Consider the following 27,488-nt stretch of genomic DNA (forward strand, 5'->3'; position numbering starts at 1 on the left):
GTAGCAGAGGCCATGGCTAATGATGCACTGGTTTAAATCTCACCACAGCAAGCTGGTGGACTGTAAATTTAATCATGCATCTTGGTTATGAAACCAGTCTCAGTAATGGTGGCCATGACAAATATCATTGATTGCAGTAATAACCATGTTATCCTTTTGGGGAGGAAATCTGCTACCCTCCCAGTGCGGCCTACATGCCATTCCAGACGCTTAACTGGCCACTGAAATGTCCTGGTCAGCCACACCGTTCAAGGGCAGTAAGGAATGCACAATTGATGCTGGCTTTGACAGTGATGCTCACATCTCATGAAGAATTTAAAAGAAATACCGACGGGATCGTGGAATGGAAATCGGCCATTCGGGCCTGCAGATCCCTTCGCCCCATGTGGAATCTGGCCAATCAGCTGGAGGGAAACTCTGGAGAAATTCTTTATACAAAATCCACCTCCCTCAAGAAAACATTGGGCATGAAATTGGCGCTCAGCAGTGGCACAAATCATTTCACCCTCTACCCACCTTATTCAACAATTCATTCACTGCAGTTTACCTGAACGTTACCAATCAGTCTTTCTGCCCAGGTACTTCTGAAAAACATTTTGTGCTGGACTTTCTGGTCGGGCTCACCCCAAGACGGGAAAATCCCACCTGACGTCAACGGACCTTTGCATGTTCTGTGTCCCGCCCGCTCCGATCCCTGTGGCAGGTGGGATGGGAAAATTCCGCCCTTTGGTTTTGTACTTTAGACTTCACCTTCTGCTGCACTGTGCACCCTGCTTCACTCCCTCAAGGCTAACTTCAAGAGTAGTGTGTGATGATGTTCCATTCTAAAGATAAAAACCTATTGCAGGTAACATTGCAAGCAGTAAGATTTGAAAGCTGACATTATTTTTAATAAAATATATTCACATATATTTAACCTCCTGACTAGCATTTCTCCCCTTGTCCAGTTCCTGGGCTCTGTGTGTGATTTTCAGTTGGTCAGACTCGCACGTAGTGCTTAACTTCTATACGTGGGCGGCACAGTAGCACAGTGGTTAGCACTGTTCTCTCACAGTGCCAGGGACTTGAGTTCAATTCCTAGCTTAGGTCATTGTGTCATTGTCTATGCGGAGTCTGTATGTTCTCCACATGGGTTTCCTCCGGGTGCTCTGGTTTCCTTCCACAGTCTGAAAGACGTGCTGGTTAGGTGTATTGGCCGTGCTAAATTCTCCCTCAGTGTACCTGAACAGGTGCCGGATTGTGGTGACTGGAGGATATTCACAATAACTTCATCGCAGCGTTAATGTAAGCCTGCAGGTGGCACTAATAAATAAATAGATGTACGTGGCAAGTTTTTAAAGTCTTTTTACAGGGAAGGTGGTGGGTGCCTGGAACTCGCTGCCGCGGGAGATAGTGGAAGCAGATACGCCAGTGACTTTTAAGGGGCATCTGGACAAATACATGAATAGGATGGGAATAGAGGGATATGGTCGCCGGCAGGGTAGGGGGTTTTAGTTCAGATGGGCAGCATAGTTGGTGCAGGCTTGGAGGGCCGAAGGGCCTGTTCCTGTGCTGTAATTTTCTTTGTTCTTTGTTATAAATCTAAAACCAAACGTACAGATATTTGGAAGCTTTGGTTTTGACATAGCACGCACTGTGTAACAGCTCTGAAAGTTCCCCTCTCTGCTTCAGTGGCTAATTCGGTTTTCCAGCTTGTCTCTGAGTCTTTCCTGTGCTATATATATATATATATATATATATATATTTTGGTTTTATATATGTGTTTAACCCAGATTGTGCTCCTTATCACATGCAATCAGCGATCCTGCAACTTCGGTGAGAACTAATTGACAAGCAAAGCAAGCCCAAAACATTTGTTTAGTGATGTTGTCTTATTGTTAGCAGGATTGCTACATTACATAAATCTCACGCATTTCCTTTCTTCAGTCACCGTGAGAGGCAATGAAGAATGACAGTTTTCTATTGCCAGAGGGAAGAAGGCACTTCTGTGTATAAAATGCTGATCTAGGCGCAGCGTGGGATCATGCTCCTGGGAAGAGGACTGAAGCCACTTTTCATTTCAGACATCTTATTAAGAGGCCAACCACTGCTTCCTGGACACACAGCAGCTAATCTGAAAACTGATGGTCGTACAAAGGCTGAGTCTCAATGAGAGGCCAGGCAACAAGAACACTTCTACAATTCACAGGAATACTTAGTAAGTCATCATCACAGATTGTTCTTTGAACTTCATGCTGAAGCCACAGCAATAAGATCCCTATTTTATTTTTACAAGTTCAAATGTGACAATATTCTTATACTTGGATTACAATATTTGAACTTTAAATCCTTACATTTTAAGCAGTGAGATAAACAATCTAGGTGGTGGCCGAATGGTATTATCGCTTGACTATTAATTCAGAAACTCAGCAACTTAGGGTTTGAATCCCGCCACAACAGATGGTGGAATTTGAACACAATAAAAAATACCTGAATCTACTGATCACTGTCGATTCTTGGAAAAACACATCTGGTCCTTTAGGGAAGGAAATCTGACGTCCTTACCTGGTCTGGCCTACATGTGACTCCAGAGCCACAGCAATGTGGTTGACTCTCAACTGCCCTCGGGCAACTAGGGATGGGCAATAAATGCTGGCCAGCCAGCGATGGCCATGTCCAATGAATGAAAAAACAAATGACTGACTAGTGGTGATTTTAACCTGAGTGTCACCACACCTCAGGCAAGGGCCAAGGTTGAGAAGGCCAGCTGGTACGGGGATTAAACCGTCACTCTGCATCATGAACCAGCTGGCTAGTCAATGGAACGAAAGCAACTCCCAATATGTGTCGAATGTTATATGAGTTCAAAACTTAGTAGTAATGATTTACTTTTCCTTTGATTATTTTGATGACAAAGCATTTTAAAAGTTAAAAATAACTTAATAACAATATAAATCAATGACTTATTCTGGTTTGATTAAAAACTTCCTAGAATTTCTAGAACAATTAAAAAGAAATATCTGTTTCTTTCACAGTGAAAATGGAAGAGATTTGTAATGGTTTGTAAATGCAAGCTGGGGTGCAAGCAGATTTTCCCACCACAACTGAAAACAAACAAGAGGTTTTGTCTTTGATCTTGTTGCTGAATATTGTGGACATTTGCATCAGTTGGTAATTGGGATGGGGGTGGGGGGGTGGGGTTGATTTTTATGCTTAACAGTGAGTTTGTCCAGGGATCAACACATCCCTCAAACACACTGACCTGGCAGCAGTATCTGCTATGGATGCAACGGATGGACATGTCGTTGACAGAAAGTCTAACCGTCTCTGTCTGTGTGTTTTGCTGCTGCTAAGAGGAACCTCGTGAGAAGAGACAAGTGCTAGTGTGACAAGCTGGACAAAAGGTTTGGTGACGCTGCCCGAGGTTTAAGAAGTCCTGCAGATGCTGGAACACTGAAATGAAACAGAAAATACTGGGAGTACTTAGTACATCTGTGGAGAGACACTGGGGGTGGGGGGTAAGGAGATTTGCGGGGGGGCGGGTGGAGAAGGGAGGATGGGTGCTGAGCCGTCCCTGCCCCGCTCCCAACCACAATGTGTTTTCCTATGTGCAACAATGCAGCAACCTGTGCAACAATGCAGCAACTTGTGCAACAATGCAGCAACTTGTGCAGCAATGGAGCCACCTGTGCAGCAGCAACAAAGACAACAGTAGCACCAACACCTGCAGCAACTGCCTTCCCATCAGCCACATGATGTTCCACTGGGCAAAGTCGATGAGCAGACAGCCTCAACTCAAAGGAGGTGATATCACCCCTCCCCGGTCACCCTCCCCCGCCTCAGCACTGGTCACATACCAACAGCTTTTTCCCGCTGCCATCAGACTTTTGAATGGACCTACCTCATATTAAGTTGATCTTTCTCTATACCCTACCCTTAGCTATGACTGTAACACTACATTCTGTACTCTCTCGTTTCCTTCTCTATGAACGGTATGCTTTGTCTATATAGCGTGCAAGAAACAATACTTATCACTGTATGTTAATACATGTGACAATAAATCAAATCAAAGAGAGATATAATGTTACAGCAGGAGTAAAATGAAGGAGATAGTCATCGACTTCAGGAGGCACAGTGAAGGACATGCCCCTGTCTACTTCAACGGTGATGAAGTGGAAACGGTCGAGAGTTTCAAATTTCTAGGTGTCCAGATCACCTACAACATGTCCTGGTCCCCCCACCCCGCCCCCCCCCCCTCCCCCCAACTGCTGACGCTTTAGTTAAGAAAACCCACTAACTTCCTCAGGAGGCTAAGGAAATTTGGTATGTCTGCTACGACTCTCACCAACATTTACAAATGCACCATAGAAAGCATTCTTTCTGGTTGTATCACAGCTTGGTATGGCTCCTGCTCTGCCCAAGACTGCAAGGAACTACAAAAAGTCATGAATGTCGCCCAATCCATCACGCAAACCAGTCTCCCACTCATTGGCTCTGTCTGCACTTCCTGCTGCCTTGGCAAAGTAGCCAGCATAATTAAGGACCCCATGCACTCCGGACATTCTCTCTTCCGCCTTCTTCCGTCGGGAAAAAGATACAAAAGTCTGAGGTCATGTACCAACTGACTCAAGAACAGCTCCGTCCCCGCTGCCATTAGACTTTTGAATGGACCTACCTCACATTAAGTTGATCTTTCTCTACACCCTAGCTATGACTGTAACACTACATTCTGCACTCTCTCCTTTCCTTCTCTATGAATGGTATGCTTTGCCTGTATAGCGCACAAGAAATAATACTTTTCACTGTATACTGATACATGTGACAATAATAAATCAAATCAAAGAGAGATATAATGATACAGTGGTTGTCTGCCAGCTGAGACTTGGTATAATGTTCACCGTGTGAGTGTCAGCGAGGTCATTAACCATTCTGCAGCACCCTATCCATGTTGTAAGCACCGTAACACAGCTACTCACACCCTGAGCTACTTACAGGACACTTGCGTGACCTCCTCCTATCCTCAGCAAAGACGTCTTCTCTCTTGGCCCTCACTGCATCCATCATCAGCTCCAGGGGTGAGTTTGAGAACCAGTGGGACAGAATGGGGTGGGATACAGCCTTCTCAAATCTTCTTTTCATTGTCCAGGAATTTTCTGGTCTCCACTGCAAGAAACTACAAAGGGCTGTGAACGAAGCCCAGTCCATCACACAAACCAGCCTCACATCCATTGACTCTGTCTACACTGCCCGCTGCTTCAGAAAAGCAGCCAGCATAACTAAGGACCCCATGCACCCCAGACATTCTCTCTTCCACCTTCTTTCTTCGGGAAAAAGATACACAAGTCTGAGGTCACCTACCAACTGACTGAAGAACAGCTTCTTCCCTGCTGCCATCAGACTTTTGAATGGACCTACCTCGTATTAAGTTGATTTTTCTCTACACCCTAGCTATGACTGTAACACTGCATTCTGCACTCTCTCCTTTCCTTCTCTATGTACAGTATGCTTTGTCTGATGTTGTGTGGCTGTTCTGACCCTCGATGGGGTCCCTTTAAGTGGAGAGCCTGCTCTGGTGATTGTTCCTTTAAGAATTAGTCTGAAGTGTAAGGGTCCCTTACTCTGCAGATTGATCCTTCAAGGAACAATCACCACATCCTTGCACCTCCACCTGGCTGTCTGTGATTGATTAGGAGCTCTGGAAACTGGTGGCTGATCCTGTGCTTGAGTTAAGCATTCATAGCAAAGGCCAATCCTTCAGCGACCTATGCCCTGTGCTGCTGTTTCAGCAGAGACTATGTCCAGGATTGCTCTGTTAGCCGCAAGCCAATGGACTTTGGGCTGGGCCACCACATCCCCCAACATCACCTCCCACCGTAGGTAAGAACCAGCCCTTCCCATAATTTCAGCTTCCTGTCTCGGGTGGAATTTTCAACTCTGAGGATGGGATCCCCTCCCCCCCTCTGTGGTGTGTTTTCCAGCAGCAGAGGCGATGGGATCTACCAGTCCCGTGGCAAGATGGGTGAGCCATGCAAAGTGCCAGATACATCGGCGGGACTGGAAGATCCCATTGCCTCTGCTGCTGGAAAACACACTGCAGCGGGGGAGGGGATCCCATCCTCAGAGTTGAAAATTCCACCCTAGACAGGAAGCTGAAATTCCGGGCGGGATATTACGGCTGAGCACACCTCAACCCCCGGAAATTCCTGCCCGTGCTAAACGGACCTTTGAATGGGCCGCCCAATTTTGCCCACTACAATTCCTAGATTGGGAAGGAGGAGAAAATTCCACCCTATGTCATTGGGGCCAGCCTGCTATCCCAAACCTGAACCCGAATAGGGAATCCATGTTGGCTTTCCTGTAAGGTTCACCCAGCAAGACAAAAAGCCAAGTCCAGGAAGAGACCTCTGATGGAGATGCAATATTCTCCTTTGCCCCAGTCCCTCTTATCCATTGACTGATCAAGAGGCCCTTGCAAAACCCTCGCCTGTTTGTATCTTGTGGGGGAGTTGTGGTGAGGGTGGGGGTGGGGGAGGGGCTGGTGGTGTGAGAGGAGTTGCGGGCCAATCCTATCTTTGTTTCAAACAACTACGTTCATGATCGCATCTTGCTGCGGTTTTAAAATTTTATTTATTAGTGTCACAAGTCGGCTTACATTAACACTGCAAAGAAGTTACCCTAGTCGCCACACTCCGGCACCTGTTCGGGTAACACTGAGGGAGAATCTGGCACGGCCAACGCACCTCACCAACACGTCTTTCGGAGTGTGTGAGAACCGGAGGAAAACCACGCAGACTCGGGGAGAACGTGCAGACTCCGCACGGACAGTGACCCAAGCCAGGAATCGAACCCGGGTCCCTGGCGCTGTGAGGCAGCAGTGCTAACCACTGTGCCACCGTGCTCCTGCTGACGTGAACAGTATTCTTTCGCAATACTAAAATTCAATCCAGTGTTGGAGAAGAGTTCTTTCTTTTGCGTTGCACGATGATAGTTTAAATCCTGACTATCTATTTGGAATAGTTTTGCCCTGTCAATGCATTTCCTTTGAAACAATACCAGAGCAAGAGATCACCACGAGTGCTGTGATACCATTACTCAGCTACACCTTTTACCCACCCACTCCATACCCACCCAGACACAGATATAACGGACAGTGACAGAAAGCTTTTTCAGTATCTTTCCCACGTGGGTCAGGGGTCTGTGATTTTTTCAAAGATTTAATGGATTGGATATCTAGCTATGCCTGTACTCCTGAGATAATTATTCCATGTACTACAGATCTGAGGCTCACGCTCACCAAAGTAGCTGCAAAAATTCCACTTGTGTTTTGCATTAATGTGTATGTTCATGCCCCCTCTCTCCATAGCAACACGATGTCGAACACAGCTACCACCACAAATTAAAATATGTCCCTGCTTTCTATATGCATCAGGCAATCTGTGTGCTACACATTTTGTTGAAAATGCTGTTAAGCGGTTCTGATATGGAACTAACCTCTAACCCGCCTGAAGCTGGTAAAATTGAACACCACGAGAGTAACTTAAGTGCATTTTTGAATAGATCAATAAACAAATTGTGGGAGCGTGGCAGAATAGTTCATTCAAAGTAACTTTAGCCCATGTAGCAGAATCATTGTAGAATCCCTACAGTGCAGAAGGAGGCCATTCAGCTCATTGAGTTTCCACCGAGCACAATGCCACTACCACCCCCCAGGCCCCATTCGTGTAACCCTCATTTACCCTGCCAATCCCCCTGACACTAGGGTCAATTTATCATGGCCAATCAACATAACCTGCACATCTTTGGATTGTGGGAGGAAACCGGAGCACCCGGAGGAAACCCACGCAGACACGGGGAGAACGTGCATACTCCACACAGACAGTGACCCGAGGCCAGAATTGAAGCTGGGTCCCTGGCGCTGTGAGGCAGCAATGCAAACCACTATGCCACTGTGCCGCCCCTGGAAGAAATGGGAACTTGGCAGGTTCAAGTGGTTAGGCCTCAGCCAAATTGAGATGAGGTTGATTTGATTTGATTTATTATTGTTACATAGAGTCATAGAGGTTTACAGCATGGAAACAGGCCCTTCAGCCCAACTTGTCCATGCAGCCCAGGTTTTACCACTAAGCTAGTCCCAGTTGCCTAAATTTGGCCCATATCCCTCTATACCCATCTTACCCATGTAATTGTCTAAATGCTTTTTAAAATACAAAATTGTACCCGCCTCTGCTACTACCTCTGGCAGCTCATTCCAGACACTCACCACCCTCTGAGTGAAAATATTGCCCCTCTGGACCCTTTTGTATCTCTCCCTGCTCACCTTAAACCTATGCCCTCTCGTTTTAGACTCCCCTACCTTTGGAAAGATGTTGACTCTCTACCTTATTTTTGTATTGGGATACAGTGATTGTACAGTATTGCTTCTTGAACGCTATACAGAAAAATCACACCGTTCATAGACTACACAGGGGAGAAGGAAAGGAGAGGGTGCAGAATGTAGATGATACAGTCTTAGCTAGGGTGTAGATCAGCTTAATATATGGTAGATCCATTCAAAGGCCTGATCACCACAGGGAAGAAGCTTGAGTCGGTCGCGATGTGATCTCAGACTTTTGTATCTGATGTCCGCGGTGTGTGGGGTCCTTGATTACGCTGGCTGCTTTCCCAAGGCAGCAGGAAGTGTAACCGGAGTCAATGGATCGGAGGCTGGTTTGCATGATGGACTGGGCTTCATTCTTCGTAATAACTGAGGCGCTTTCCAACCTGTAATTATAAGGAGTCCAGAACATTGAGGAGAATAGTATTTGAAAGCTGCTGAGGCAAGGCAGAAATGTTCACTCTGGAGGGAAAGATAAAATGGCAGAAGCGGAAGGGCCAAGGTACCCGGCCATTTACCACCCATTTTTCAGGTGTTGTGTGTTATATATTGCATATTTCTCAGAGTAATGCCAAGTCACCACTAATTTCTAAATGGGCAAGAGCTTTATTCACAAGAGTTTTAAAATATTACAAAATGTCTGCATTTATACTTACAGCTCAGCTTCTGGTAGCTTCTGTGGTGTCTGTTTACCTTAGTTCTGAATCCACATCCAGGCTTAATCAATCAAGCACAGTGATCATATGTCAGTTACCAGACTCATCTAATTGAGCACAGAACTATTGAAAACTACACAGCCTCTTAAATCTCCAAAGTGCAGGGCAGGATATTCGCACAGAATTCAGACTTGAAGTGCACCGTATTGAGTCAGGAGAAGCAAGGGGTGTCCTTCACTCAAACCTGCAATTGGAATGTCCAAATATGGGAGCTCATAACCACTTCAGACCCCATTGCAACATTGGTTTATCCTGAAGTAGGCAGTTCAAGCACTGGCTGTATTTAGAGGCAACATGCATAAATATTGCCTGCAATCCGAAGTTAGTCACCTCACTCCAATCCTCACTGCTTCCAATTACCTGGGATCCCGTGACATCTGACCTCCAGGCCATGGCCCCGATTTCCTAATATAGACAAAAGAACTGACTGCCAGAGGTGAGAGTGACTGCCCTTGACATCAAAGAGTTAAAGTTTATTTATTAGTCATAATGAAGGCTTACATTACACTGCAATACAGTTACGGTGAAATTCCCCTAGTCGCCACACTCCGGCGCCTGTTTGGGTAAATGTACCTGGCCAGCACGTCTTTAAGATTGTGGGACGAAACCGGAGCAGCCGGAGGAAACCCACGCAGACACGGGGAGAACGTGCAGACTCCACACAGACAGTGACCCAAGCCGGGAATCGAACCCGGGTCCCTGGACGCTGTGAGGCAGCAGTGCTAACCAAGGTTGCATTTGACCGAGCGTGGAATCAAGGAGCCCTCGCAAAACTGGAGTCAGTGGGATTCAGGGGGAAAACACTCCACCTGTTGGAGTTATATCTGGCACAAAGGAAAATAGTTGTGATTGTTGGAGGTCATATATCTCAGTCCGGGTCATCACTGTAGGAGTTCCTCAGAGTAGTGTCCTAGGCCCAACCACCTTCAGCTGCTTCATCAATGACCTTCCTTCCAGCATAAGGTCAGCTGTGGGCATGATTGTTGATGAGTACACAATGTTGAGCACTGTTTGTGACTCCTCAAATACTGAAGCAGTCCGTGTCCAAATGCAGCAAGACCTGAACAACATTCAGGCTTGAGTTAATAAATGGCAAGTAACATTTGTGCCACACAACTGCCAGGCAATGACCATCTCCAACTAGAGAAGATGTAACCATTGTACACTTGCTTGGATGAATGCAGTTCTGGTCGAGGCGGCTGAGGGACTTCACTGGTGCATTCTGGGAGAAGTCGGCCCAGCAACATCTCCCAAGAAGTGGGAAGCAGAAGATCTGGTGTCAAGGAGCGGTCAAGGTGTCAAGGAGGAACCCAACCCTCCACTCACCTGATGAAGGGGCAGCGCTCCGAAAGCTCGTGATACCAAATAAAACCTGTTGGACTTTAACCTGGTGTTGTTAGCCTTCTTTCTGAAAACTGAACAGGTTGTGTCAAATGTTAATTTTACACCCCACCTGATTCTGAATTTAATAGAAAGCAAAATCATGCAGAGTAGAAACTTATCTTTGAAGCCAAACTGTTTATATTCCCTGAGGATGAGCGAGGTTAAAATTGCTCCCACTGAGTCAGGTAAAGCCATTTTCAAGGAGATTTCTAGGCTTTATAGATTGAACATTTCTATTTTTAATTTTAAACTTTCTGTATCCCTCCTCATTTCATGCTTCGAAATTCTACGATGTGGAGATGCCGGCGTTGGACTGGGGTGAATACAGTAAAAATCTCACAACACCAGGTTACAGTCCAACCGGTTTAACTGGAATCACCAGCTTTCGGAGCACTGCTCCTTCATCAGGTGACTGAACCTGATGAAGGGGCAGCGTTCCGAAAGCTCGTGATTCCAAATAAACCTGTTGGACTTTAACCTGGTGTTGTGAGACTTCTTATTGAAATTCTACCGCGCACTTTTCATTTGAGAAAACAAGTGTCCTGACAGAGCTCAATTTTGTTAAATGCTTGTGGTGATTATGAGGTAATTCACAAGAACCAAAAATAACACCAATTAATGGAACCACGCTGCTAAAATCAAAATCCAGGAAAGAACCTGAATTCCAGCTTCCGGGATCATCATCTGACATCACTGAACTGTTCCTATAAAGCAGGCAAGGCCCAAAGCCCATTACTCTCAACTTTAGCAGAAAGCTCAACATCCAGCTATGTTGACACTGGCTAAAATTCAAGAAACAGTCAGGCGTACTGACCCAAAGGTACGTCATCGTGCAATTTCCCAATCCCAGTGCAGCTGACTCGGAAGCATATTTGTACGTCAGTTGGAACTACCAGCTGTACAGGCCTTAGAATGTGGAATGAATGCTCTCTGCAAGTGGAAAGCAGCTATATTGGCCGGTTTGAAGATTGTTATGTTTGAACAAACATTCAAATTGGTGTAGTAATCTTATTTTTTTACTTTTATTTCCATGCCTTTTAAAGTCTTTCATCAAAGAACATTCAAGGCTATGGGCCAAGTGCTGGCAAGTGGGATTAGGTGGGCAGGTCAGGGCCTTTCATGGGTCGTTGCAGACTTGATGGGCCAAAGGACCTCTTCTGCACTGTAGGATTCTGTGATTCTGTGAATAATAAAAGCAAGAGAGACCTTGGAGGAGTGTCTGCGTGCGTTTCCTCCGGGTGTTCCGGTTTGATTTGATTTGATTTATTATTGTCACATGTATTAGTGTACAGTGAAAAGTGTTGTTTCTTGCATGCTATACAGACAAAGCATACCGTTCATAGAGAAGGAAAGGAGAGAGTGCAGACTGTAATGTTACAGTCACAGCTAGGGTGTAGAGAAAGATCAACTGAGTGTGAGGATAGTCCATTCAAAAGTCTAATGGCAGCAGGGAAGAAGCTGTTCTTGAGTCGGTTGGTATGTGACCTCAGACTTTTGTATCTTTTTCCCAACGGACGAAGGTGGAAGAGAGAATGCCCGGGGTGCGTGGGGTCCTTAATTATGCTGACTGCTTTTCCGAGGCAGCAGGAAGTGTATGTAGACAGAGTCAATAGATGGGAGGCTGGTTTGCGTGATGGATTGGGCTACATTCACGACCTTTTGTAGTTTCCTCCCACACTCCAAAGATGTGTGGGTTAGGTTGATTGGCCATGCTAAATGGACCCATAGTGTCAAGGGGAATAGCAGGGTAAATACATGCGTTCCGAAGATAGGGCCTGCGTGGGATTATTGTCGGTGCTGGTTCGTTGGGCCAAATGGCCTCCTTCTGCACTGTAGGGATTCTATAATTGCTACAATGTGTTTCCTCCTCCCAAATGGCCATCCAATGATTAGTTAATCATACGCATTTACCAGATCAAGTAAAGGATACTTCACAAATTGACGAACCAGTATTTCATTCCGTTTCTTAAGTTGAAAGTTAATATAAAAGCGAGCTTAAGTTTAAAACTGGACACCATTCAGTACCAGTCAGGTATAAAGCTTATTGAAATAAGGTTCTGCGTTTCTTTGCATCATTTTCTCATCCAGCAAGAAGATGATATTCTCCATACGTCTCTTCTTCTTCGGCAGTCCCTGGGGAGAGAGGATGATTTGCTTCTGCTCTGACACGATGGGTTCCAGATGATTGATCAATCCGTAGACTCTGCCACTTGTGGGGCAGGTGATACTTAGAGGACTGGGTAGAAGAGTTGCTGCGAGGATTCTGCACCCTCTCCAATGCCACTGCGAGTTCCCAACCAAGTCGCTGGATGTGTCTGGTGTCTTCTCAGATTTACCATCACCAGGCGGGTGCTCCAACCTCGGCACCCTGCCAGCCATATTTAATTGCCCAATGTCTGAGGTGGGGGCTGCTGAGACTTGCGTGGGGAGCGGGGGTGGAGACAGAAGAAACAGTCCCTCACGATGTAAATAAGGTGAAAAAATGGATTTTAAGAAGGTCACCGCTTTCTGGCAGTAATGGTGGAGGTGATGCCCCACCACCCGATAGCCAGTAGCTGCCACTGATAACCATGATGGGGTTATGGAGTGCTGTCCCCAGCAAGATGAATGCGCCACACCGCTCCCTGGCCATGTTTAACTGAATACTGCAGCATGGTGGCACAGTGGTTAGCACTGCTGCTCCACAGCGCCAGGATCCCAGGTTCGGTTCACGGCTTGGGTCGCTGTCTGTGTGGAGTGTGCACGTTCTCCCCGTGTCTGCATGGGTTTCCTCCGGGTGCTCTGGTTTCCTACATTCGGAAATACGTGCTGGTTAGGTGCATTGACCCAAACAGGCGGCGGACTGTGGCGACTAGGGGAATTTCATAGTAACTTCATTAGTGTTAATGTAAGCCTTACTTGTGACTAATAAATAAACTTTACCCTTTGGGACCCCACCAGTTGATTAATAAATTTTGGTCCCTGTGGGAAAGGGGTCCCAATACAACCCCCTTAATTACCATCATTCACTACCTAACTATCATTCTACCATTCAGACACCAGGCGATTCACACAGGAGAAAAGACATTCACATGATCATTCACGCGGTCATCAAATCTCTGCGTACAGAGCAGGGCAAAATCATTCATGTGTAAAATATGTGACAACTCATTCTCTGATTCATCGAATCTCCAGACACATGAACGTATTCACACTGGGGAAAGACCGTTCAAAGCCTTCCTGTGGTCATCACATCTCTTGGAGCATCAAAGGACCCACATGTGGGAGAAACCGTTCATACGCGATGTGTGCGACAAAACCATTCTTAGATAACCTACGATTCGGGGACTAGTTGTTGCCCTGTTGGTGACCCTCATCCAGACTCGAAACATTGGCTCTATTCTCTTCGTAAGAGTTTTAACAACACCAGGTTAAAGTCCAACAGGTTTATTTGGTAGCAAATACCATTAGCTTTCGGAGTGCTGCTCCTTCGTCAGATGGAGTGGAAATCTGCTCTCAAACAGGGCACAGAGACACAAAATCAAGTTACAGAATACTGATTAGAATGCGAATCTCTACAGCCAACCAGGTCTCAAAGATACAGACAATGTGAGTGGAGGGAGCATTAAGCACAGGTTAAAGAGATGTGTATTGTCTCCAAACAGGACAGCCAGCAAGCCCAGGAGACAAGCTGTGGGGGTTACTGATAGTGTGACATAAACCCAAGATCCCGGTTTAGGCTGTCCTCATGTGTGCGGAACTTGGCTATCAGTTTCTGCTCAGCGACTCTCGGCAACTCAGCGACTCTGTGCTGTCACTGAGCAGAAACTGATAGCCAAGTTCCGCACACATGAGGACGGCCTAAACCGGGATCTTGGGTTTATGTCACACTATCAGTAACCCCCACAGCTTGCCTCCTGGGCTTGCTGGCTGTCCTGTCTGGAGACAATACACATCTCTTTAACCTGTGCTTAATGCTCCCTCCACTCACATTGTCTGTATCTTTAAGACCTGGTTGGCTGTAGAGATTCGCATTCTAATCAGTATTCTGTGACTTGATTTTGTGTTTCTGCGCCCTGTTTGAGAGCAGATTTCCACTCCATCTGACGAAGGAGCAGCGCTCCGAAAGCTAATGGCATTTGCTACCAAATCCACCTGTTGGACTTTAATCTGGTGTTGTTAAAACTCTTGCTGTGTTCACCCCAGTCCAACGCCGGCATCTCCACATCATGTCTATTCTCTCCCCACATACTCTGTCAGACCAGCTGAGAATTTCCAGAATTTTCTATTTTTGTTTCAGATTCCAGCATCCGCAGTGTTTTGCTTTTATCTGGGGAGGTGGAAGATGTTGGAAACTGGCGCGCTGGGTGGCAGCACGCAATTATGTACCCTCTGACCTCACAGTCATGCCCGCATCACTGACCAAGAATCCTGCCCATTGTGCCAGACTGGAAAAGCTGGAGAAATGAAATAAATTCTTCATCGGGCTTCAGCATCATCATTCAGGTGATCTTGGGGCATATCCAGATCGGGTTTAGCAGTTGACAGGGCGCCACTCCAGATTGTATGTGACCCTTTCCAATGCTAGGGGTGACAATACTAAACCTCGTTTATGTCTGTGCACCTGCCACAGAGGTGTTTAGTTTTTACCTCGGTGTGTTCCCAGCCTCTTCACTACTGCAGCCGTCATGAATGATAGAATCCCTACAGTGCACAAGGAGGCCATTCGGCCCATTGAGTGTGCACCAACCACAATTCCACCCAGACCCTATACCCGTAACCCTCATTTACCCTGCAAATCACCCTGACACTAAGGGGCAATTTAGCATGGCCAAACAATCTAACCAGCACGTCTTTCGGACTATGGGAGGAAACCGGAGCACCCGGAAGAAACCCACGCAGATACGGGGAGAACGTACAAACTCCACAGAGACAGTCGACCTGAGGGCAGAATTGGACCCGGGTCCCTGATATTGCGAGGCAGCAGTGCTATCCACTGAGCCACAGTGCCACCCTTACCGAACTAGAATTACTGGATCATCTATTGAAAAGCCTATTGCTGCAATAGTGCAATTCTTCCAAGATGAGTCTGTGCTCTCGGTAAGAGAATTGATTTAGTGAGAGCCAGGGGCCTTTATTATAGTTGTCTGCATTCTAATAGCATAAACATTTGGCAAAAAAAAAACACTCAACAAAACCTAGGTAATCTTTGAGTTAATCACTCTTCATGTTCTAATTTTTTTGCGATTCCTGGTTGATCTTTCTCTGCTAATTAAAGCTGTTGAAATTCTCTTTGACATGTCTAAATATATAATTAAGTAAACGTTCTGTTTATCACATTCAGCTTTTATGCACAATCGTTTTCCTTTTAGAAGAAAAATACCTTCACTAATTAACACACATTTGCTCTGTTCTCCAGTGGAACATTTACAGGCCAATGCTTTCTGCTGTGATTAATCTTGCAGTCAACTTTCAGCCCATTTAGATTGACAACATTGTCAGAAACCTTGAAATAGATGCCTTTTAAAAAAAAGTTAACCAAATAACTAAAGTTGAGGCAAACAATCAACCACTGTGAAATACATCGAAAGGAACTTTTTATTTGACTGAACATGGAGCATATTCCCTCCTTGTGACATCACTGTCCCTAGCTCGACCTTCACATGCACGTTGGAAAGAGGTGAGATTAAGAGATCTATGCAAGTTAAGATCCTGAAGGTCATTTTTTTATTATTCGTTTGTGGGACATGGGTGTCGCTGGCTGACCAGCATTTATTGCCCATCCCTAGTTACCCCTGAACTGAGTGGCTTGCCCCCATTTCAGAGCTTGGCCCCCATTTCAGAGGGCAGTTGAGAGTCAACCACATTGCTGTGGGTCTGGAGCCACATGTAGCCGGTGGCACGGTGGCACAGTGGTTAGCACTGCTGCCTCACAGCACCTCCCCAGCCAGAACAAGCGTTCTCCCACAGGTAAGTGTTCTCCAAGGCGGCCTTCACAACACACGACAACGCAGAGTCACTGAGCAGAGGCTGATAGCCAAGTTCCGCTCACATGAGAACGGCCTCAACCGGGATCTTGGGTTCATGTCCACTATCTGTAACCCCCACGACTTGCCTGGGCTTGCAAAATCTCACCAACTGTCCTGGCTGGAGATAATACACATCTCTTTAACCTGTGCTTAACGCTCTCTCCACTCACATTGTCTGTACCTTTAAGACTTGATTACCTGTAAAGACTCGCATTCCAACCATTATTTTGTAAATTGAGTTTGTGTCTTTATATGCCCTGTTTGTGAACAGAACTCCCACTTACCTGATGAAGGAGCAGCGCTCCGAAAACTAGTGGCTTGTGCTACCAAATAAACCTGTTGGACTTTAACCTGGCGTTGTGAGACTTCTTACTGCATTTACCCCAGTCCAACGCTGGCATCTCCACATCATTCCTCCCACAGTCCAAAGATGTGCAGGTTAGGTGCATTGGCCATGTTAAATTCCCCCTCAGTTTACCCAAACAGGCATTGGACTGTGGTGACGAGGGGAATTTTACAGCAGCTGTCACAGTGTGAATGTAAGCCTACTTGTGACTAATCTTAAAAAACCTTTACTAGGACAGACCGCATAAGGACGGCAGATTTCCTTTCCTAACAGACATTAGTGAACCAGATGGGTTTTTCCAACAATGAACAATGGTCTCACAGTCATCAGTAGATTCTTAATTCCAGATATTTTTTATTGAATTCAAATTCCACCATCTGCTGTGGTGGGACTTGAAGCTGGGTCCCCAGAGAATTAGCTGAGTTTCTGGATTAATAGTCCAGCGATAATACCACTAGCCCATCGCCTCTCCACTAACAGGATTGATGTGGAGAGGATGTTTTCTCTTGGTGGAAAATACAGAACTTAGGTGTCGCTGTTTAAGATAGGGGTGAGGAGAAATTGTTTCTCTCAGAGGGTGGGGGATTTCTGGAGCTCTCTTCCTCAAAAAGGCAGTGGATGCAGAGTCTTTAAACATTTTCAAGGCAGAGTTACATAGATCCTTGATTAACATTAGGTAGGGCATTTATAGAACTGAGATGGGGAGAAATTTCTTCACTCAGAGAATGGTGAACATGTGGGATTCTCTACCACAGAAAGCTGTGGAAGCCAAATCACTGAATGGATTTAAGAAGGAAATAGATTTCAAGAACAAAGAACAAAGGAAGTGCAGCACGGGAACAGGCCCTTCGGCCCTCCAAGCCCGTGCCGGTCATGATGGCTTAACTAAACTGAAAAACACCTTCTGCCCTTACTCGATCCATATCCTTCTATTCCCTCCCTATTCATGTACCCATCTAGATGCCTCTTAAGTGTTGCTAATGTGCCTGCTTCCACCATCTGCTCTGACAGTGCGTTCCAGGCACCCACCACTCTCTGTGTGAAAAACCTCCCCCGCACATCTCCCTTAAACTTTCCTCCTCTCACCTTGAACCTGTGCCCCCTTGTAATTGCCACTTCCATCGTGGGAAAAAGCTTTTGGCTATCCACCCTGTCTACGCCTCTCGTAATTTTGTAGCCATGATGTGGAGATGGCGGTGTTGGTCTGGGGTGGGCACAGTAAGAAGTCTTACAATTCCAGGTTATAGTCCAACAGGTTTATTTGGAATCATGAGCTTTCGGAGTGCTGCTCCTTCATCAGATGAGTGGAGAGGTAAGTTTCACAAACAGGGCATATATAGACAAAGACACAATTGCAAGATAATGGTTGGAATGCAAATGCATTATCTTGCAATTGTGTCTTTGTCTATATATGATGAAGGAGCAGCGCTCCAAAAGCTCATGATTCCAAATTAGCCTGTTGGGCTTTAACCTGGTGTTGTGAGACTTCTTACTGTACCCATAATTTTGTGGACCTCTATCAGGTCTCCCTTCAGCCTCCGCCTTTCCAGTGAAAACAATCCTAGTTTATTCAACCTCTCCTCATAGCCAACACCCTCGAGACCAGACAACATCCTGGTGAACCTTCTTTGCACTCACTCCAAAGCTTTCACATCCTTCTGATAGTGTGGGGACCAGAACTGTACCCAATACTCCAAATGCGGCCTAACCAAGGTTTTATAGATTTCCCAACTCTTGTATTCAATGCCCTGACTGATGAAGGCAAGCATGCCCTATATCTTCTTAATCACGTTGGTCACCTGTGTTGCCACTTTTAGGGAACTGTGGACCTGCACACCCAGATCCCTCTGTATGTTAATGTCCCTAAGGGATCTGCCATTTATAGTATAATTTGCACTAAATTTGATCCTCCAAAATGCATCATCTCATATTTGTCCAGATTAAACTCCATCTGCCATTTCTGTGCCCAAGTCTCCAATCTATCTATATGCTGTTGTATCCTCTGACAATCCATGACATTATCAGCAATTCCATCAAATTTTGTGTGATCTTCAAACTTACGAATCAGAATACCCACATTTTCCTCCAGATCATTTATATAGATTACTATATATTTCTAGACTCTAAAGGTGTCAAGGGATATGGGGAAGGCAGGAATAGGGTATTGAATTTGATGATCAGCCATAATCGTATTGAACGACAGAGCAGGCTTGAAGGGCCGAATGGCCTACTCTTGCTTCTATTTTCTATGCATGTTTCTATGTGAGTGAGCGGTCATGCGGGGTAGGCAGGAATGTGGGGTTGAGGTTCCAAACAGATCAGCCATAATCTTACTGAATGACAGAAAAAACTTGAGGGGCCAAATGGCCGGCTCCTATCCTAATTCATATGTGTGTTTGTATGTTCATAGCCAGTGACCTTTTAAAAGTATCTATTTTCTCTTGCTTATTGGTTTTTGAAAACAAATAATCCATCAGCAGGATTCATTCGAAATGGAATTTGCATTGTGAGCCAAAGACAACATTGCATGTTGATGAGAAATGGGAAGGGGCAAAGAATAGACGATGGGGGACCTTCGGGGTAACAGATGGATAGCTATGCGAGTCATCTTCCAGATGTGCTCAAGCCTGCAACCTGATGGAGCAAAGAAATGGGCTGTTCAAGGGGAAGCAATGCGAAAGGGTGAGCATGAATGTTTGCTTGGGAACAAGGTCTTCAAAGATAGATGTGAGGGAGCGATGAAGCTACTCATCGGCTGCAGTTGTCATGGTGAACAGAGGGTCAAATATGAAGGTGTAGACTTGTGGGCAAGCATTGATACAGCATAACAGAGGTTTGGAACAGGAATGGGGGTTGGATGTAGGGTGGAAAGCCGGAGGGGCCTACGAGTGGTGAGGGATACCAGATACCACGAAGTGGCTGGAGATAATCAGCACCAGTACTTGAGGCTGCGGCAGTAACTATAGCGAAACCAAAATGATATTTAGGAAAATGTATTTTTACTGGTCATCCCTTTTATTTTCCCATTTCCTTCTTTCGGTCTTCAAAGTTTATCTATTAATGTCACAAGTCGGCTTACATTAACACTGCAATGAAGTTACTGTGAAAATCCCCTAGTCACCATATTCCAGCACCTGTTCAGGTACACTGAGGGAGAATTTAGCACAGCCAATTCACCTAACCAGTCTTTTGGAAGAAACCAGAGCACCCAGAGGAAACACACCCAGACATGGGGAAAACATGCAGAATCTGCACAGACTGTGACCCAAGCCGTGAATCAAACCCAGGTTCTGTGCACTGTGAGGCAGCAGTGCTGACCACTGTGCCATCATCCTTCCTAACAAAGAACAAATGAAAATTACAGCACAGCAACAGGCCCTTCGGCCCTCCAAGCCTGCACCGACCATGCTACCCGATTGAACTAAAACCCCCTACCCTTCCGGGGACCATATCCCTCTATTCCCATCCTATTTATGTGTTTGTCAAGACACCCCTTAAAAGTCATTATCGTATATCTGCTTCCACTATCTCCCCCGGCAGCAAGTTCCAGGCATTCACCACCTTCTGTGTAAAAAAATATGTCCCATACATCTCCTTTAAACCTTGCCCCTCGCACCTTAAACCTATGCCCCCTAGTAATTGACTCTTCCACCCTGGGAAAAGGGTTCTGACTATCCACTCTGTCCGTGCCCCTCATAATCTTGTAGACTTCTATCAGTAAGTGGCTCTTATGCCATTCCCTATGTTAATTCAACTTCTGATTTCCATCTCCTTCCCCCCCCCCCCAAGGAGTCTATCACCTCCACTCAGTTTCTCCTCTTCATATCATTGCCGTTTATCTTTATTTTAACATGAATGAACCATGAATATTGTGAATCAGCCATGGCCAGCTTCTCAGCTACTTTGCATCAACATACTGAAGAAATTGGGTCAAATCAGGATGAATGATTCCTTTGTCTGAACAAGGTTAGCGTTCCAAAGGCAGTGTCTGTTTATTTCAGAATTTCGAGGAAGTTTGCTACCAGGATGTGATTTCCGGAGCAATAGGAAATGGATGACGAGAAACAGCAACAAAAAATGGAGCTCAATAAACGACCATGCGGATTTGAGAGAGGAGAGAGTGAAGGCAGAAAATGGACATGGAAACAAAGAGTGACACACAGGGAGACATAAAGAGACAGAGGTAAAAAGAAACATTTTTTTCAGTGGTTGAGGTGGTGAAGCCACAATGTGACTGTTGTGTTGTTTGTCGCAGACATAAAAATCGGACAAAAAGAATTGGGAAAACAATAATGGGGCTCCTTTATTTGAAGATAAGACAGACAGCAGCAACTGGGAGGCATCGTAGGCAGGTCAGGCCTGTAATATCGCTGCTATTGCTGCTAAAGCAGATAATAACGAAAGCGAGTGGAATGTTGGCATTTATAGATAAAGGAATAGAATATAAAGGTAAGGAAGTGTTGTTGCAACTATACAAGGCATTAGGAGTATAGGAGCAGAATTAGGCCATTCGGCCCATCGAATGGCAGAGCAGACTCGATGGGCCGAATGGCCTAATTCTGCTCCTATATCTTATGAACATATGAACTTATGTTTCGTTTACAGAATTATGGGACTGTACATCCTGTTTTATGATGGATAATGATATGCCTCCATAAAGGTGCATGTGTGTCACATCAGAACATCCCCCTTTTTTATGAACTGAAGTTTTATCGTTAAAAAAAATCAAAAAATGTCACATTTAAATCAAACAACAATGACATTTGTGTTTATATATAATATTATACAAAGCAAGGAACTTCCAAGTCTCTGAAACATATTGATGGTACTTGATTTGATTTGATTTATTATTGTCACATGTATTAACAGACAGTGAAAAGTATTGTTTCTGGTGCGCTATACAGACAAAGCATACTGTTCATAGAGAAGGAAATGAGAGAGTGCAGAATGTAGTGCTACAGTCATAGCTAGGGTGTATAGAAAGATCAACTTTAATGCAAGGTAGGTCCATTCAAAAGTCTGACAGCAGCAGGGAAGGAGCTGTTCTTGAGTAGGTTGGTACATAACCTCAGACTTTTGTATCTTTTTCCCGAAGGAAGGAGGTGGAAGAGAGAATGTCCAGGGTGCATGAGGTCCTTAATTATGTTGGCTGCTTTGCCGAGGCAGCGGGAAGTGTAGACAGAGTCAATGGATGGGAGGCTGGTTTGTGTGATGGATTGGGCTACATTCACGACCTTTTGTAGTTCCTTGCGGTCTTGGGCAGAGCAGGAGCCAGACCAAGCTGTGATACAACCAGAAAGAATGCTTTCTATGGTGCATCTGTAAATGTTGGCGAGAGTCATAGCTGACATGCCAAATTTCCTTAGTCTTCTGAGAAAGTAGAGGTGTTGGTGGGCTTTCTTAACTATAGTGTTGACATAGGGGGACCAGGACAGGTTGTTGTTGATCTGGACACCTAAAAACGTGAAGCTCTCGACCCTTTCTACTTCGTCCCCATTGATGTAGACAGGGGCATGTTCACCTTTACGCCTCCTGAAGTCGATGACAATCTCCTTAGTTTTGTTGACATTGAGGGAGAGATTATTGTTGCTGCACCAGTTCACCAGATTCTCTATCTCATTCCTGTACTCTGTCTCGTCACTTATATATCCAGACTTAGTTGCAGTGATCTTGGCTGGAAATTTCCATATGTCTTCAGAATGCAGGCTGTCAGTCAGGGCCCTGTGCATGGACTGCGTCTTAGAGCTGCCCAAGGTTTCTGGTTGTGGTGTGATGGTTTAAGACACGCCTCCTTAAAGGTGCATGTACATCACATCACAACAACAACTCAGCATTTCTTCCCAGAATACTGCAGCTTTGACATCTAACACACGCTGAACTAGTTGATATCAGCTGGGGAAGCACACTAACGTCTGGACTATGGAAGTGCTGGAAGATTTAACAGCAGGGCCTCGTCAGTTTTTGTTTTTGCTCCATTTGTCATCTGGAAAAGCTAGGCCACGTTGAAAGCCTGACCAGCTGTCGGGGATTGGTGGTGAGAGTAAGGGCTTGGAGTATGGCGCCAAGGATGGAGGGAGGGTGGAGGGAGAGAGATTGTGGCGGGGGATGAGGAACGATTGCAGAGAGGGAGAAATAGTGCAGAGAAATCACATGGGGATGGTGGTTGACTGAGTAAAGTTTGAAGTTTATCTATTAGTCACAAGTAGGCTTACATTAACACCGCAATGAAGTTACTGTGAAAATACCCCTGTCGCCACACTCTGGCGCCTGTTCGGATATACTGAGGGAGAATTTAGCATGGCCAGTGAACCTAACCTGCACATCTTTGGACTGTGGGAGGAAACCAGAGCACCCGGAGGAAACTCACGCAGACACGGGGAGAACTCCACACAGACAGTGACCCCAGTTGGGAATCGAACCCTGGTCCCTGGCGCTGTGAGACCGCAGTGCTAACCACTGTGCCACCGTGCCGCCGAGTGTGTGAGTGGGGAGAGAGATTGTGTGTGGGGGCTGTGGAGTGAGGAGGGGAGAGACTGTGACAGCAGATTTGCTTGGGAGACAGTCAAGTCCACGGTGAACACAGAGACAGAGTTGCTGATGAAACAGCTACGTAGAAGGAACAGAGCTTCAATATATTCAGTTCTATCTCATAGTTTACCAGAAGCAGCTCTGCAATATGAACTGGGTTTCCTGAGCTCACGCGTTGCCTCATTTGTACTGCTGGCTTGTTTCCGAGACACTAGCTATGCTCAGGACAGTTTGTCCAATTAATGTTCGCATCAGCACAGTCGCTGACGCTATGATTCTCACAACGGGGCTTCCCGACATAAACCTGTGCCATGATCAGAATGACTGGCCTGCTGAGAAACAGTGCTGAAAGCAGGCCATTCAATATTTACAATCTACCACTTAAGTCCGGGAGTAAAGCCACCTTCTCAGCTGGAGCTCAGGAAATCACCCACGTGCACAGTGTGAGAAACCTTCCTTCTGCAAATAATCCCCCTTTAGCTAAATGGATAGCAGAAGTCATAGAATCATAAAATTCCTACAGTGCAGAAGGAGGCCATTTGGCCCATCGAGTCTGCACCGATTATGGTAAACCACTGTTAGCTTATTGCCTGTGTGTGTGACATGTCTGGACACGCCCCTGCCGGCCCTGCCCGGGACTCCTCCCCCCCCGGTCCAAGTATAAAGGAGACTGCTCCCCACCCCCTGCCTCAGTCTCTGGGCCAGTTCATTGGCATGGGTGTGCTCCAAGTCTTTTGCTAATAAAAGCCTATTTGTTCTTGCATACAAACTAGTCTTTGCTTGATTGATAGTGCATCACCGATAACAAATCCACCCTATCCCCGTAACCCCACATGTTTACCCAGCTAATCCCCCCGAAAATAGGGGCAATTTAGCTTGGCCAATCAACCTAACCTGCACATCTTTGGAGTGTGGGAGGAAACCGGAGCACCCGGGGGAAACCCACGCAGACACAGGGAGAACATGCAGACTCTGCACAGACAGTGACCCAAGCCGGGAATCGAACCCGGGTCCCTGAATTTGTGAGGCAGCAATGCTAACCACTGTGCCACTGTCAGTTGATTAACTCAGAATATTGATGTACCTTTACCTTCTATTTGTTTATAATAGGGACTAAACAATGACATAGAAAGGATTTGTTTAGCTCTTTATCAAAGCTGCTCTGACAAAGGGTCATCTCGACTTGAAACATTGACTCTATTTTCTCCCCATAGATGCTGTTAGACCTGCTGAGATTTTCCAGCATTTTCTGTTTTTGTAATGTTCTGGGGACCCGGGTTCGAATCCCGTCACGGCAGATAGTGGAATTAGCAGTAGAAAGAGTCTACTGATGATCATGAAACCATTGTCAATTGTCGGAAAAACCCATCTGGTTCACTAACGTCCTTTAGGGAAGGAAATCTGCCATCCTTACCTGGTCTGGCCTACATGTGACTCCAGAGACACAGCAATGTGGTTGACTCTCAACTGACCTCTGAAATGGCCTAGCGAGCCACTCAGCCCAAGGCAACTAGGGGTGGGATATAAATGCTGGCCAGCCAGCGATGTCCATGTCCCAGGAATGAATGAAAAAAAACATGGGGGAGAAGGAAAGGAGAGGGTGCAGAATGTTGTGTTACAGTCATAGGTCAGGTGTAGAGAAGTATCAGCGTAATATAAGGTAGGTCCATTCAGAAGTTTGATGGCAGCAGGGAAGAAGCTGTTCTGGAGTCAGTTGGTTTGTGTTTTCAGCATTTTGTAGATTTTTCCAGACAGAAGAAGGTGGAAGAGAGTATGCCCAAGATTTATAGAGTCCTTGATTATCCTGGCTGCTTTTCCAAGGCAGCGGGAAGTGTAGACGGAGTCAATGGATGAGAGGCTGGTTTGCGTGATGGACTGGGCTTCGTCCACGATCCTTTGTAATTTCTTGCGGTCTTGGGCAGAGCAGGAGCCGTACCAAGCTGTGATACAACCAGAAAGAATGCTTTCTATGGTGCATCTGTAAAAGTTGGTGAGAGTTGTAGCGGACATGTCAAATTTCCTTAGTCTTCTGAGAAAGTAGAGGCGTTTTTGGGCTTTCTTAACTATAGGGTCAGCATGGGGGGGGGGGGGGGGGGGCGGGGGGGGGGGGGGGGGGGGGGGCGACCAGGACAGGTTGTTGGTGATCTGGACACCTAAAAACCTGAAGCTCTCGACCATTTCCACTTCATCCCCGTTAATGAGAAACCAGCATCATGATATCTCGGTAAGTCCATGCACAGTGAATTTTGTATGCAGGACCCTGTCTGGTTAGTTAAGGTGTTTTGGATTCATGCAATTCAGGCACAATGCTAGCTCTCCACATCTGTTTAAAGATAAGGAAGGAATTATCCAGTCGATTACAGTAAAGCGCCCAGGACACACCTTTATTAGTTCACTTACGCTTGCAGTGTTCGTGGGTTACCCATAATCTGTTAATGAATAACTCTGACTTATTAAAATAAAAGCAAAATATTGTGATTGCCGGAAATCTGAAATGAAAACATGAAATGCTAGAAAGCCCAGCCAGTCTGGGAGCATTTATGAAGAGAGTCAGCGGGGACGATTTTTTCTCACAATTTCTGCTTTTATTACGGATTTACTAAAGATGGAAATATGCAAAGTTATTACCAATAACTAACCTACCTCATGGCTCAGAAACTTTAGAAATGGCTCTTTCTTATCCAATATCAATAGGGTTTCAACGAGTTGAATGATTAATAAAGGTTGTTGTGAATTGGGGTATTCCTAGTGTTTTCTCACTAGTAGCCTTGCAGTGGAACAGGGGCACTTCAAGAGACCTTGGTTCCATGGCTGTTTAGGGACAGTGTCCAATAGCAGCCTGTAGTGTTAACATCTCCTGAATAAAGCTCTTTATTTGTTCGAACCTCTGAGACCTGCAGACTTCATTTTATTTTTTTTCTGGAGTTGAGAGGGTTGGCTTATGAGGAGAGACTGAGTAGACTGGGGCTATACTCATTGCAATTCAGAAGAATGAGGGGAGATCTTATGGAAACATATAAGATTATGAAGGGAATAGATAAGATAGAAGCAATGAGGTTGTTTCCATTGGAAGGTGAAACTAGAACTAGGGGGCATGGCCTCAAAATAAGGGGGAGCAGATTTAGGACTGAGTTGAGGAGGAACTTCTTCACCCAAAGGGTTGTGAATCTGTGGAATTCCCTGCCCAGTGAAGCAGTTGAGGCTACCTCATTGAATGTTTTTAAGGCAAGGATAGATAAATTTTTGAACAGTAATGGAATTAAGGGTTATGATGAGCGGGCGGGTAAGTGGAGCTGAGTCCACGAAAAGATCAACCATGATCTTATTGAATGGCGGCGCAGGCTCGAGGGACCAGACGGCCTACTCCTGCTCCTAGTTCTTATGTTCTGGTGTAAAACTACCACACAGTGCTGATGTTCTTCAACGTTTGTAAGGTGGGATCGATGGCCTGCAGTTCACAGATCACCCAGTATAAATGTAGGGACTCGACCAATTGAAGGTGTGCCCACCGAGAAAGGATTTGTGTTCTGTTGGTGTAAGGAAGCCACTTCCAACTCAAATTCAATGCTGCAGAAACTGGAGATCTGAAATAAAAACAAAGCGGTGGAAATATTCAGCAGGTCCGGCAGCATCTGTGGAGACAGAAACAAAGTCAACGGGTGGAAATTTCCAGCTGTTCCCGCTGACGGCATCTTCCAGTTCTGCCGACAGCGGATCCCCACCGCAGGTTCCCCAGCTGTGAAGGGTGCGAACAATGGGTAACTCTGTTGACAACTGCAGGACAAGAAGATCCCATTGCCAGCCAATGGCAGGCTTCTTCTGTGGTTTCAAAACACAGTACGAAGTCTCACAACACCAGGTTAAAGTCCAACAGGTTTATTTGGTAGCAAATACCATAAGCTTTCGGAGCACTGCTCCTTCGTCAGATGGAGTGGAAATGTGCTCTCAAACAGTGCAAACAGACACAAAATCAAGTTACAGAATACTGATTAGAATGCGAATCCTACAGCCAGCCAGGTCTTAAAGGTACAGACAATGTGGGTGGAGGGAATATTCAACACCGGTTAAAGAGATGTGTATTGTCTCCAGACAGAACAGCTAGTGAGATTCTGCAAGCCCAGGAGGCAAGCTGTGGGGGTTACTGATAATGTGAC

At 45.7% G+C, this 27,488-nt stretch overlaps 1 long non-coding RNA gene across 1 annotated transcript in view; it reads left to right on the forward strand.

Moving 5' to 3' along the window:
* Positions 1-11,340: 11,340 nt before the first annotated feature.
* Positions 11,341-27,488, forward strand: part of LOC144499205 (uncharacterized) — a 32,950-nt gene continuing 16,802 nt past the window's right edge. Inside the window, exons 1-2 of the long non-coding RNA XR_013498793.1 lie at positions 11,341-11,411; positions 20,808-20,989. This is a non-coding gene — a long non-coding RNA (uncharacterized LOC144499205). The remainder of the gene's footprint in view (positions 11,412-20,807; positions 20,990-27,488) is intronic.

Source organism: Mustelus asterias, chromosome 9 (assembly GCF_964213995.1).
Source record: "Mustelus asterias chromosome 9, sMusAst1.hap1.1, whole genome shotgun sequence".
NCBI lineage: Eukaryota > Metazoa > Chordata > Chondrichthyes > Carcharhiniformes > Triakidae > Mustelus > Mustelus asterias.